The following is a 15,250-nucleotide window of genomic DNA, read 5'->3' as shown; positions in this document are numbered from 1 at the left end:
CGGCGGCCCCTCCGCGATGGCCGCCCCCGGCACCTGCAGGATGTGGCGTCTGGCGGGCGGGGCGGGGCGGCCGCACCTTCCCGCCCCGGCGGGGCCGGTGGTGGCGGGCGGGGCCCGGCCGGGGCTGCCCGGGCCGCGGGGGCAGTGACCGGCCTGTGCGGCCCCAGCCCCGGCCCTGGCCTCGGCCTCGGAGCCGTCTGTGTTGGCCCAGCGCGCCTCGCATGCAGGGGTAGCTCCGGCTGAGAAGAGCTCCGGGACCGTAGCACAGGCACAAACGGCGTGAAAATCCCTTCAAACAGACTCCACTCTGGGGTTTTTGTAAACATCTCTGTAATGCACTCTGTAAATTCTGAAGGCAACTTACAGACATTCAAGTGTCGGGCCATGAACCTGTCCCGTCTCTGGAAGGGATCTCGAGGATTGTTTCCAAATGCACCTCGGCCTCTGCCAGGCGGGAGGGCTCTGCGGCAGAGGGCGGCCAGCGCCGCGCTGCCACCTTCACTGTCACCTTCACTGCCACCTTCACTGCCACCTTCACTGCCACCTTCACTGACACCTTCACTGACACCTTCACTGCCACCTTCACTGCCACCTTCACTGACACCTGTACTGCCACCTTCACTGACACCTGCACTGCCACCTTCACTGACACCTGCACTGACACCTTCACTGACACCTTCACTGACACCTGCACTGACACCTTCACTGACACCTGCACTGACACCTTCACTGCCACTGCCACCCTTGCTGCCACCTTCTCTGCCACCCTGATTGCTACCTTCACTGTCACTTTTACTGCCACTGAAACTGCCACCATCCCTCAAAAGGCCCGAATGCTCAGGAGATGATGGGTGCAGACACTCAGTAGATGAGGCTACAGCTGAGGAAGAGATTGGTATTTGAAGTCAATGTTCAGCAATTGAATTTAATGAAGGAAAGGGAAGTAATCAGAAATATTTGCTGAGGAAAGGGACGCTGTGGTGAGAACAAAGGGAAATGACTGTTCAAGTGAAGGAGGAGCATTGTGGTGACTTTGGTGCACAGACTACTACTGCTGTCTTCCAGAGACGCGGCTTAAGGATGTGTGAACTGTCCTCCCACTGCTCCCACACCTGCTGCTGGCTGAGACCACACATACCAGACAAGTACTGGCCAGTAGTGCTCAACTGTGTTCACAAACACAGACCTGAGCTAATGAGACCTAATATAGACATGCTGAAAGTTGCTAAGCAGAGGTTGACCAAATTTCTCAGCATGGAGCCATCCAAGGTCTCATCAGGCTGCTGCTCAGCCATGCAAGTTGCTCCATGCTCCAGGACTAGAACAGGAAACACCAGATGCCGAGACATGCAAACCAGATTTAGGAATGGTTTGGTGATGTTCAGGTAGCACTGCCTCTCTTCTAATGAGCCCCTAGATAGTCTGTGCAGTCTGGCACATTCATCCAGAGAATCCCTCCATGGATTGTGGAGAGCATGAACCTGCACAGGATTATTCAGAAGACAATAAGCCTCTAGAAGCTCCCTATTCATGCAGATATTTTGTGTGTCATTGCTTGTGTCACCGTAAAGAAACATAAAACTCCTCCAGATTTCCTTATACCAAACCATTTTAGCACCTCTGTGAATCATGAGGATTATACCTACCTGCTGCATATCCACATAGCTCTGCCACTTGATCATAAGGAGTAACTTGATAGCTGGAATTATTTTGCTGTACAAACAAGCAAATGATGTTAAATTAAATGTTATTTGCAGGTTGTGGAAGTTAATTTACTTTACTATATGATAACACTCATCTACATTATCCTTTGTCATTGCTCCATTTCTCATCTTCCAGCTGTCTTCTGTCCTAGTCTCTCGCAGTAGCTCTTCCCGTCCTAGAAATACTACATTTTTCTTTTCATGAGCTCTGAGAGGCTGCATACTCTAGGGGTCTGGCAGTGAGAACCCCAGGAGCATGCAACGGACAGTGTGCCCACTCTGCTTCTGCAGAAGTTCTTGGGAAATTCTTGATCAACCCTTGATGAAGTTGCAGAGTTGCTCTCAGCTCTGGGAACACCATCAGACACACTGAAACATTGCAGGGACAAAACATGTTCAGTGTAGATTCAGACTCCACCAGATTTCTAATGAACTCTCTCATTCCATTGACTAAGGCATTATATAGGCTTAGTTTGTTCCATCAGAATGCATTATTTTACATAAATCTCTGAAAAACAGATATGGTTAAGTAACATTCTTTTCCTTCCCTAAACACTCTCATTTTATTAGATGACAGGAAAAGGAAGCACGAACCCTTTCTTCAACCACTCTGTTAATATATTTTCTTTGCTCAGAACCTAGTTGTTAAGCAAGTTATTCCAGAGGTTGGTTCTCAGAGGTGTGATCTAAATATATTTGTTTCTGACTCCTGACTAACCAGAGTGGGGAATGTGAGCACCCTCATTGGTATATAGCAAAGAACCTTTAAGTATGATTAAGTATTTTAAGCATGTGCTCAGCTATATTGCTGATTAGGGATGCAGCTACTCAGATGTGCAAATACTTTTCTTACCTGGCACTGGAGATACTGTTAACATTTCAGTTAATAATGATTTTCTGATCTCCCCTGGCACTGCCTCAAATAATTATAGTTTAGCAATTTTTACTACAAAGGGTATTAGTGAATTAAAGCCTTATTTAAATCCTAGATCATCTTCAGGTGTCTTTCAACAAATTTAGGAAAAGGGGGGTTCAGCAGTTGTGCACAGCAGGTCCCTTGCAAGCTCTGCTTGCTCTCACCATCTTTGCAATGGGAAAACAGGCTGTGTGCTATCCCCTCCATGCCCCTGCTCTATCCAGCTTGCTCAAACCCACCCTCAGCAGAAACATTCACAACTTGCCTGGGCTACGAGCTAAACCACCATTTTCTCCATCCAATTTTTTGTGGGGACATGCCTCCAGCAAAGGCAAACAGCAAGGTGACTGTGTTTACCTGCTGTGTGAACATGTTTGTGCCCCACGTACTCAAGCCTTATGGAAGAGGCATCTCAAGTGGTGGCAGTTGTCAGGAAGAAGCCTTCCTCTGACACACCAGGAGGATGTGTGTGGTGTTAGTTCTTGGAGTCTGCACACAAGCACTGGTATATTGGCTTGAGCTTTCTCCTCTTAACACATCTAAAAGCTTCATTATGGAATTGCACTGCTGGAATATTATGCCAAAGTTTGACCTAATGTAATTTAAATGTTACAGATTTTCCAATTACATAGTTTTATATTGTCTGATTCAGTTACAAAGCTCATAATGTTCCTATTATTCTGCATTTAAAACATATTATTCATAATTTGTTGTATTTTAAAAGGACTAAATAGCCAGTAGATGGCACCAATAAATCCTGTTGTGAGACTTATAATGGCAAAGTGTAGCTCTTGTCTTTTTCTCAAATGCATTTTAGAAATGAAAAAAAAACTAGACAAAACAGTGTTATTGACATAATTTATACTTTTTAGTTTACAGAAATAGTTTATGAACAGTATGTTTGTCTAAAGTCAAAACTCAACCATGTAATTGAACACATAAACTCATGAGGAAAAACACAAAGATGTCTTACAGTAATTTCCCAGTTATTTAGAAAATCCAGTCACTGATGAGTTAGTGCCTTCTGAGTACTTCTGCAGTTTCATGCAGCTGTGTCAGCTTAAACCTTGTTTATAACATTTTCTTTTGTAAAGCCTTTACATGGTAACTCACCCACCTCAACTCACTACAGCAATGAAGACCAGAGAAGGAATCATATCAAGAAATCCAGACTGTTGATGCATTGCAATGTATTAACCGCATTACTGGGTACTTGGAGCCCATGTCATGCTCCTCCCTGAACAAAGTATGTTATTTAGACTTTAGTCCTTCAAAATATTACAGCTGTGTGGGTTGTGGCACCCACACATGAGTAGATGCTGATTTCTTTGATGTAAGAAAGATCTCAAGAAAGATCTCATCTTTCATTTGTCTGTAAATGACAACACCGTACCTTCATAGCATTGCTTTAATAAAACAGTGATTATGCTAATAGTATTTCTTTCCAAACAGGTTACCTCACCTAGCCTCGGATATTAAACACAATGCAAACTAAACAGGAAGTACACTTGTAAAGAGTAAGCTGTCCTAACAGTTTAAGGCCAAGGACAGTTCATTCCTTGTGGACCTTTAGCAGCTGCCTTCACTCCTGATAAATGTGTAGCCCATCTGGGTGGGTGACAGTAACAGCAGGAGCAACAGCGAGTGTTTTTCTTGACAGAGCCCCTTATCTCATTGTTTCTGTGGCTGGAGTGGTAGTCACTTTAGACAATGTCAAACAAGCCAGGGAAAAAGAAATCTGTGTTTCACATGAAAAGGCATGAGTAATTTCCTATGGAAAATACTGATACAAAATAAGTGATCTGTTAGAGTGGACAGGCAAGGTATAGGTGATTCTGACAGCAAAGCAGAAAGTCCTGGCTTAATGGAATAAATTGTAGCTTTGGGTTTTGTTCCCTCCAAAACATCAACCCATTGACTTGAGTTGAATCGTCCCTTTCAATACAATGTGCAATTATCAAAGCAGGACTGACTTCACACACACATTTCAAATGCTGTTCTTTAAGTTGGTAGTTCAAGATATTTATTGAAATGTGAGGATGCTAGAGATACAAGAAAACAATAGCTTTGGATGTTCAGAGGCAGCTACTACAAGGTGATTCATGCTAGCCTTTTGAAGGCAGTCTAATGAGCACCCACAGCAGTGTTTCAGGACATTGGTAATTACATCCATCCCATAAACAGATAATGCATCATCTCTCCTCATCATAACAATCTTATGCTATAGGGACTTCCCAGGTTCTGGTGCACTACATAACAGAGTACCTTGTATGAAAAAAAACAGATCTGTCTGTAAGTACATCCTCTCAACACCTCTTCCCAGTGGGATTTCTGGAGTAGCAGATTCAGTATTTGCTAAAATGTGAAGGAATAAGTTTACATAAGAAGCACAAATTTTTTATTATTATTGCTTCACAATTTCTTTAATAGCATTTCTTTTAAATTCTGTGAAATAAAGTTATTGTTAATGTGTAAAAAATTAATTAGAAAGTGCCATGATCACTGTATGCATTATCTTTACAAATAGAACAGCAAGTAATTTTATGTCTATTTTTTGGTCACTGTTCACTATAACAAAAATTTATTTTAATAATGGTTTTAATGCTCAGAAAAAATGCTTTACCTAAGCCTGTTTGCAGGTGCTCCTGAGCTATTATAAATAGAAGCATCATGCAGAATACTAAGTATGTTTTCAGCTGAGACTTACAGTTTTGCCTGAGATCAATGCACAATACAAAAATGAGTCACACTTTAGATCCTAGAGTAAGTATAACCACATAAGAATTTCTCATGTTAATAAAACCTGCTACACTCCAGGACTTGTGTCAGCATTACTGTTTTAAATTAGGATTTTCAAAATAGGGTTCTGGAACCAATTATACCATGTCCTGGGAGATAGTGCTGGCCACTTTTAAGACTTCCAAATTATATAAGCCTCATTTTCTTAGTCTTCTTCCATTTTTTTTCATCCTTGATGTTTAAGATCAACCATCGTATAACCAGACAATGTCTGGAAACTAGGCCTTTCCATCCAGGCATTTGTAGTCAGATTATGGAGACAACCATGTGAGTGTGAAAGCATTTCAAATACAAATTACAGCAGAAAATAAAATCATAGAATTATAGAATGGTTTGGGTTATAAGTGGATCTTAAAGGTCATCTTGTTTCAATTTCCATTTCAAATCTTCAAATCTCACATCTTCAAATAGACCAGAAGCCACATCCAACCTGACCTTGAACAGCTGCAGGGATGGGGCAAGTGGAACATGGAATATTGTCAGGCAAAAAAATTAGAGCAGACAAAGCCAATAATGAACAAGATAGGAAAGGTTTTAGTATGCGTCAGTAGTAATCACAGTAGGTCATAGACAGAAAAAAATGCTTCATTAGCAAGGGAATGAGTCTAACCATAAAAATGTTTTTATTCTGACTACATCTAGTTAACATTCAAATTTGTCTTCCCACCTGGCATGCCAGAGACTCAGTAATTCACAGATATCATCAACAGCAGATTATTTGAGACACAAGGAGGCAGACAAGGGGCTAACCACTACTCTCATGTATTTTCACATGATTTTTGTATAAAGTATAGTGAATTCATGTTTGTGCCTTCATTTCCCTTCTTGGACTTTCTGACATATAACTGAGTGTTCAACAGGAAGGTGAAAGAGGAGACCGAAAGTCAGAAATTAAAGCTTCAGATAGAGATGGAAGGCTAGGAGGCAGTGGGGGAGGGACAGAGGAGCAGGAGTCTCCAATGCATAGGGATGAGAAGCAGAGGAGGAAGGCCAGGAGGCTCTATGCTTCTCTGAGAAGAGTGCACAGGATGCTGGGTGAGAGTTTACCTGCTGGATGGGGATTGAAATTATAAAGCTCAGCTGTGGGCAATCACTAAGGAACTTACATAGCATCCAAAGTGGCAGAGCAAAGCAAAGCCATAATGTGGCATATAAGCAACAAGAAAAGGGAAGCCTGAGATACCAGGTGGGATTTGTGCCTGTCTGTGACACTGCAGTCCTAACCTACACTTCTCAGAGCACTGGATCATAAAGGCCTATGGCCTTGTTTTCCAAACAGGATATATAGCAGAGACGTATCCATAAAGCATTCCCTGTTACAAACAGAAAGTGAGAGGCACTCATGTCATCAGCTCCTGGATCCTAGAGACCTTCTGAGAAAAAGAGACACTTAGGGTTCATGGGAAACTTCTCAGGCCTTCCTTGCCAACAGCAGCCTAATTGTCATCGTTATCTTTGTCCTCAGAGGACCCAAACTGCCCTTAAATGGTAGAGATGTCTACATCTCCTTCCATGGAGACACTCTTGTGCATGATGTGATGCCCTTGTCCTGCAGCAGAACACAATTCAGAGCCTCCCAGCAGCAGAGGACAATGATTTAGCAGTGGATAACTGCTCATTGTTGTATTTAACTGTTTTCCAAGTTCAATTCATGGCTTTAATTTTAGTTCTGCACTGCAATAAGTTGCATTTCTACCTATGCTGGGCCATATAGGCACAAAAGTGGCAGTGAATCACCCTGTGCCACCAGTTGTCACTTCATGCACTGATGATCCTTTGCTCAAACTTTCAGGCAGCTTAAGAACCATCCAAAAGGTTCAGTTTGGGTCATTATATGTTGGAAGTACACATTCTCCTGGAACATTGTTTTTCATGGTTGTATTTAGTGTTAAGTTTGGAAGTGGATTCTATGTGTGGTCTGATTTCAGAGTGGTATCACTCTGGAGAACCGATATTTTCATGGTGAAAAGTGAAGATGGGCAGAACAATCCCAATGTAGTAGCAGAAGCCACAGGTCTGCTGAGCAGCAAGATGGAGAAGCTGATTGTGGTTGGGAGCCACTCCAGACCTAAGGATAATGACAACACTTAAGGGAATAGGCCAACCAATCCATGTAAAGAGGAGCAGGGACAGCCAGAGATGTATTGTAGTACACCTCCTGGGGCCCTTTCAAAATGTCAGTACAGCAAAAATCAATAGACAAGCAAAAAATCAGTTTAACTCACACAATTCAATTTATGATGGAAATACAATTGGAATAATATTACTAGAATTTGTCAGTCTGGCCCTTGGATTCATAAATCCTTCATAAATTCAATTGTCCTGTCTCTTCTTTGTGCATTAGATGCCACAACAGCTAGCATAAGTACTTAGAAACTTCATTCTTCACCACTCAAGCAGTTATTTGCTCTTGAACAAAGGGACTGAAATTAAATAACAGAAAAAGACCGCATTTTTTTTCTATTCTCCTCTTTGCACTTGCATTATACAAACACATGCCTCATTACATTCTGCACCAAATTAATTCAGCTTTCTTAGCAAAACTCAGGTGAAGCTGTTAAAGCAAACGTTGTGGAGCAATTTATTCTAAAAGCAGATACTAGCAATTTTAATAGAAGTTAATAACAAGTTCTGTTATCATATCAAAAAATTTAATGTATTCATTGATTTACATACATATAACTAGAACAAAGATTTTGTCCAATGGACTGACATTCCCATAATTCCGTAATTTGTATGTTTCCCTCATTCCATCTTCCTCTCTGTGCCTTTTCTGGCAAGACATTCATGTTTTTGCATCTCTGCCAACTGCATTGTGTCTTTTCCTTAGCCACTAGCAAATACAAGGTTTCTACACTCCTGGGAGTAAAGTGAATAATTTAGCTAAGCTTTTGTTTGAGCTCCACAAGAACTGTGTGAGTGAAACTGTTGATTGCCAGGAATGAGTTCTCAAATTTCTACCAATTTGGAAGAATCTAAAGTTGCTTTATATTCAGGAGCTCTAGCTGTGTCAGTTGAAGTGCTGTTTTTAACATGTTTCTGAATTTGAAAACAATAAAAAGGGAAGAAAAGCAAACCTGCATTACTAAAGCTTTCTACTTTCATACTGATTTGTGGTAAAGTAACATGGTTCCTTCTAGACTGTAGACTATTGGAGGAAAACAGCAACAGCATAATCCATGTTGCAGGAATGAAGCCAGAGGCTCACTAAGGAACACAGAAAAGTATTTTTTCTGGTATAAAAGATGTTTATAAAATATTGTCTAAATTACAGAAAACTTATTTTATGTTGCATAAAATTATGTAAGAAAAACTGAGGGAAAAACTACAAACCCACTGATTTGAGCCCACAGTTATGTCACTTTATATCACAATGCTAATATAAAGTGTATAGAGTGTGCAAGCCATACTCACTTTAAAGTTCTTATGCTAACAAAGTAGAAAATGTGGTATGCAATGGCCTTAGTAGTACTGAAAATCAGTGTCTCTTGAATCAAAACTTACCTTTGCTAAGTGCAACCAAATGGTCAGTTAATGGAAGGAGAAAGATGTCACATAGACCTATTCCCACTAAGTTTTAAACTATTTTAGATATATGGAAGAAAATCATAGAGTACAAAAAATTTATTCTAAATTGCACTGGTGTAACTAAATAAAGCTTAAACTTGTTTGTCACATGAAGATGGAAATAATTTCTTTTGATCTGAAAGACATCCCAAATACCCAGCAGAGGTGGAAAATGCTATTACTTTTCTAAGAGTACAACAGGCAGTCAGAGAGCACTGTCAAGATATATTTTATTATACTATACTTGTCAAAAAAGTGGTCACCTGGACTTGCTCAAGCAAATCTCTTACAGATTCTTGAGAGCACAGAAATATATCTGAGTAGCACTGACTGTTCAAGTATGTGGGATAAACCCCACATGAATTTGAAGTGAAACAGTCCAAAGAACTGAGCAGACGTAAATGAGGATATCCTGAACTAATAAGAAAATATCATAAATTTGCAAATGAAGGGGTCCTGGACCAGTGCAGTTTTATTGCACAGGGAACTGGTTTTGTTTCTGTGTGTTCACACGCACATGTGCCTTGTGTGCAGCGCAGATGGTCTGGGTCTAGGATCCAGGAGCAGGTATTGGAGCTAAGGGATTTGGCAGCATAAGTTCACCCTGTGATAAAAATGCATTTGTAACATGAAATACCAGCAAGAGCTTATTAGACAGAAATGAAAAACACTTATATGCTGAAGGCATAAGAAATTATTTCTCAGCATGGATGCAAGTAATTAATACATTGTAAGAAAAGACAGCATGCAGACAGATGAGCAGCAATGATGACAACAATTTTGTGCTGGAAAAAGAAAAAAAAGGGAAAAGAAATATATATATATATATACCCACCAGTATATATTCTGGACATTATTATGTTGTATTTGTTAATTATTCCTCTAAATTATCAAAAGGTATCAGGCACTGACCAGGGGCAGAAAATCCTTATCAGATATGAAATCCCAGCTAGAGCAGGAATGGGTATAAAATGTTGGCCTCCAAAATTATTTTAAACATGTTAGTTCATCTGAAAGATGGTTTTCAATCAGAAATGTGAACAATGAATATCATTTGCATAGGGCAAATATAAATTTATGTTGAACTCCCTGCATCCCAAAAGTTCCCAGGGGTGATGATACTGCTTGGGTGGAGTTGTGGCTGTTCAGTGAGTTAATGAGAATTTATTTTGACCCTGTGCTTGGTAGTTGTGATCATGAGCTTTAGTTTTGCCAGGCCCATGTCTGAATTGGTAAAATTATGCTCTCAATAATATAATAATGTGTCTAATAATGTGCTGCAAAAAAATGTCATATTAATAGTCTGAATAAAGTGGAAAACATATCCTAGGAGGGAACTAATTAGAGGGCAAAGGAGATGTTGCTGCACTGCAGAAGGGCTGGTTTAGAGACTTGGACAAGCCACAACACCCAACGTTTTAGGTTCAAATCAGTCCTTGAGTCAGGCAAACTGAACATTAAGCCACTTACTAATTGCGACCTGGAAAGTTCTACTTGCTTGCATGAACAAGCCCAATATTTAATTTCCCAGTAAAACCAGATACAGATGAACATGAATAATTTCATGCCTTTTGTATCTGACAACTCTTCATAGCTGGTAAAGAATAGGCTGCTGCTTAGCTATGGTGCCTTTTCTTAAGCTGCTTTTGGACTGTGAGCAAACTGTTTGTTGTACCCCAGACATGTTTCCCTGTAACCAAACATGTGGGTGTTTTGCAGAGGTTAATGGAAATTAAATTGAATCTGAATAATACTGATTGTAATGCAAGAGTGTGCAAGTAAAGCTAATTAATACAATCGGCAGCATGGTTCAGTCTTGCCCTGTGACACCATGCTCTCTCTTTCTCCATCTGTGACCCACAACAACCTAAAGCTACTTGTTTTGTACAGTCTTTAATGGATAGATATACAGCAGCATCCCACTTTTTGCACTTCAGACTTAAATGGGATTCAATCCTCCAGAAAGAAATGAAAAGCTATTATATTATCCCTTTTTCCTTCTTGCTTATGAACATCCTAGTTCTACCATTAGGATTATAGTATTTGATGAGTTTTTCTGTGCAAGGAGATGCTGCAAATAAACTTAGATTTTATCTTGATTAAGTGACCTACATCAACAAATGAAATTTCTGGTGGACCAGCTCACTTTTTATCTTATATTAATGACCCAACTTTGCCATTAGTCTACCAAAGGGCAGAAGAATGGCTATTAACTATGGATAGTATGCATAGGTTACCTGAAAAAAAATAAATTTAGAATCCGACTGCAGGATTTGAAAACTGGAGGGTGGTAACAGGACAGAATGAGATCTTGCATCCCTGCATCTTAGAGCACATCCTATTTCTTGTTAGCACCTTTTCTACCTGCTTCTCTGAGACAATTTGGAAATGAGGCATCTGAGAAGGCACTGGTGCAATGAGGGATGCCTGGCAAGGAGGACAATGAGGGTTTAGTTTTGAAACACTGTAGTGTGTTCTTCTTTGAGTTCTTCAAAATATTTGCCTCACTATGAAATGAAGTACTGTGTACACATTATTTGTAGCTCATTTAGCACCTCCTAAGCATTAATTTTGGAAATGCCATCTCAGCACATATTCCCCAGAGGCACAAGTGGAATATAAGAGTCCATTAAATTTAAGCTTCGTGGCTTCAAGGTACCGTCTGATCCCAGATTTTGAAGCATCCTGTTTGTAGGGTTCCCATGGGCTGTTACATGCCTGACTGCTGGACTATGGCTTCCTTGTGTCCCTAAATCCTTTTTGTTTTTTGGCACATCTGAAAGCCATTCCTTTGATACTGTTCTTCCTTTTCCACAGGAAACAAACCAGTTGCTGTGTCAGCATCCTGGCCAGGAATCAAAGAGAACAAGCTACTTGTCAGGCAACACCCAGGGCACAGACAATTAGGATGGGGATGATATTTCAGCAAGAGCCTTTCTGGTAGTAAGGAAAAAAATATAATCAAAGTTTCATGCAATTTTGGAAAAATTAATAAGTGTCATCTGTAAAAGTTATGAGTTTATTTTTATGGCAGAGCTCAAACAACACTACAGCTACATTTCCACCCTGTGCTCTCCTATTCAGTCAGGAATAAGAGCTTTTTTTAGCTATGTGTTCTAGTTGCCTCATAGTTGCCTCATGGCATCTTACTAGAGAAAGTGTCTCAAATTCCCAGTGTCTTCCACTTTAGCCATGAGAGCAACCACAAGCTCTCCCATTTATAATTACAGAGGTACAACTGTATTTTGACCTCATAATCCCTCTTTGGCACATACAATTTCATATGTGAATAGATGTATTTTATCTTCTTTCATATGACCAAACAGTCCATGAGCCACAGCCTGAGGACATCAGATACAGAAATATTTTGATTCCATGAAGAGCAGATGTGCGAACCATTCATTATACCTTTGCAATCTTTGATCTCAGCTTTAAAAGCTAACCCAACCACAAACACAGGAATGTGAAACACATGAAGTAATAAACAGACACTTTAAAAAATTTCTTTATTTTAATTTTCAAATTTAAGGTCAATCTTCATTAATTTGCAGAGAGTACAAAAATGTTCCCGTTAGTATAGTTTTAATTTAGATGTATTTATAAATAAAACTAAGCCTGCTTTTTCAAATATAATTTCTGTGCACAAATTATATAGCTCATTCTTTTCATAAGGCATGTAAAACAGATTTCAGTTCAAACATTAAAATATTTTACACTTGGGTATCAGAATTACAAACAGAAATTAAAGGTTCTCAAAAAAATGTGCCTGAACTGCAGAAGTACACACTAAAGGCATTACACTATACACATGCAGAGACATGCACAAATATATATCTATGTATATGAACACAGGAAGATCAAAAATACCTGTGTCCTGGTTTTTATGAAATCTCAGTCATTTAACTAACAAGAATGCATGTTTAACGCAGTACTTGTGTAAGTATTGCTTACACAATAATTATAGTTTTGTATTTATATCAGTACAAAATCATTTCAGTCACACAGTAAAATTGTGTGTCTTCCAGTCAATGTCCTAGAGTGATGCTGAAATGATGAAATACATTCAGGAATCATAAGGGAGAAGATGAAGGAATAGTGCAAGATAAAGCAGTACTGAGTCTTTGAGGAGATTTATTTGCCTCATGATGGGTCAGGAACTGTAAATCCTCTCTCTAGACAATATCCTCTTTCTTTTGAATTATTCCATTTCTCACATAGTGGAAGAAGATATATCAAGATATATAGGAAAATACTATGTATATATTGATTTGGAATTGTGGAAACATGACAAAGTTCCTTTCTGTTTAAAACCTGAAGTTAGATGAATCATAAGAACTCACCATCTGTTGGCAAATCATTTCAGCAGAAAGTGTGTTGTTTCAGTGTGCCTGTGGAAATCTTCATGTGCAGCCAAGGGACATCAAACAAATTATGTGGCGATAATGTCTTCTTGGGGAAAATTACATTTCAAAAATCCTGGCATATAAGACAGAGATGCCCACAGGTCCTTTATCTGAAAGTAAATGTCTTTTAACATGGTTATTTTATTTGATGTCTTTGAGCCATTTATATCTTAAAGATGATGCTCAAAGAACAGACTCTGTAAAGACCAGCATTTCTAAGAAGGCCACCTGGAGTGAAAATGTCCATATGATTCTTTGGGCTTGCTTCTTCCACTAAAACCAGCATAGGAGTCCATTATGAGGACTTTAAATTAATTGTCTAAAGTGGTATAGACTAGATTCTGTCACACTGATTATACAGAGTGGTATATTATTTTATAAACAAATTGATTGTTTCTACTGGTGGTTATCTCTAGTAGAAGGAAAGCAAACATAAGTATATCCCAATCTGTGTACAGAGGCAAGATCCACACCTCCACAACATCCTCTTAGTTTTATTAAGGTCATTGGAACTCTGCACATCAAACACTAAGAAGCCACCTAGGACATAATGTAATTTCTTTTCAGTTACTGCCTAATGAATAAGAACAATAATGCATTACATGAGGAGTGTGTATAAAATTGCTTGTTACTAAACATGGCTTTTACCACAGAAGTTGGATCCAAATTTTGAATGTCATAAAGTTAAGTTTCAGTATATAAACAGGTTCAGAAATGTTGTCATGAGCAGTCCAGGGCAGGCAGCATCCACCACTCTGCAGCTGCCACCCTGATGGGGAATGTGGTCAGCATGAGCAGGTCTGTGCTATTGCCCAGATAATTGTGGACCAAGGCCATCTCCTGCAAACCATCCTGTACCATCTCATGCTCAGAGTACAAGACTCAAGAGCTGCCTCTGTGATGGCTGCTGGCATGAGCCAGGGCTGCTTCATGGGCCATGCAGCTCATGGGCTGCTTCTGTGGTATGACCCAAGACATCTGACAAATCTGGTCAGCACATCATCACTAAATAGTTTCTCAGCTAATAAATAATCTCACTGCCAGCTCCTTTGTTCCTGCATCTACCTGCTCTAATGTTGTATCCACCCAAGGCCACAATCTCTGGAACAGCTTCTCACAAAACAAACCTCTCTTGCCTTCCTTCAAAATCCTGTTTACCTTTAAACACATCAGGATCATTGTTCACTTTCTGTAGCCCTCTTGTATCATACAAGTTTATACTGCACTCTGTCTGCTGGTATATCCTTTCAGAATATACTATGGTATGCAAAATTCTGCCTCTAACTCTAGATTCCAGTTTGCCTTTTTGTTGGAGTAATTAATAAACAATTCCTATTGCAGAGACTTGTACAACAAGGAAAACAACTCGCACACCTAAGCAGCAAGCTATTAAAGTGATCCTAATCCAGAATAAACTAGGGTTCAGTTCACAATCCTAGTCATACTTGTTTGCCTGTTTTGAGTAGCTCTTGGCCCTTTAAGGATAGTAATATACATCCATATATATACGTATGTATACATATATTTATGTATGTATATCTGATAGGGGAGGCAGATAAATTTACCTCTTTTATCTTCATAAACATGCAAAATCACAGAGAATATGTATTATTACTTCCATATCAAGAAGTAGTATGTTGAATTAATTCCTAGACTTTACTATACTGAACATATATAATCCTTTTAGAAATATATGTTTATGATAATCATGGAGTACTATGCTCACAATGTATTGAATAAGTTCTGTACAGTGAATTAATTATATCCTATCATAGAAAGTTAATTTTTTGAACTGACATTAGAATATGACTTTAAAAACTGTGGTTATTTTCATGTGATGTTAATGGTAACTTTTTTCCAAG

Source organism: Poecile atricapillus, chromosome 2 (genome assembly GCF_030490865.1).
Source record: "Poecile atricapillus isolate bPoeAtr1 chromosome 2, bPoeAtr1.hap1, whole genome shotgun sequence".
Classification (NCBI taxonomy): domain Eukaryota; kingdom Metazoa; phylum Chordata; class Aves; order Passeriformes; family Paridae; genus Poecile; species Poecile atricapillus.
The sequence above is the reverse complement of the archived record's forward strand: the minus strand, read 5'-3'. Positions refer to the sequence as shown.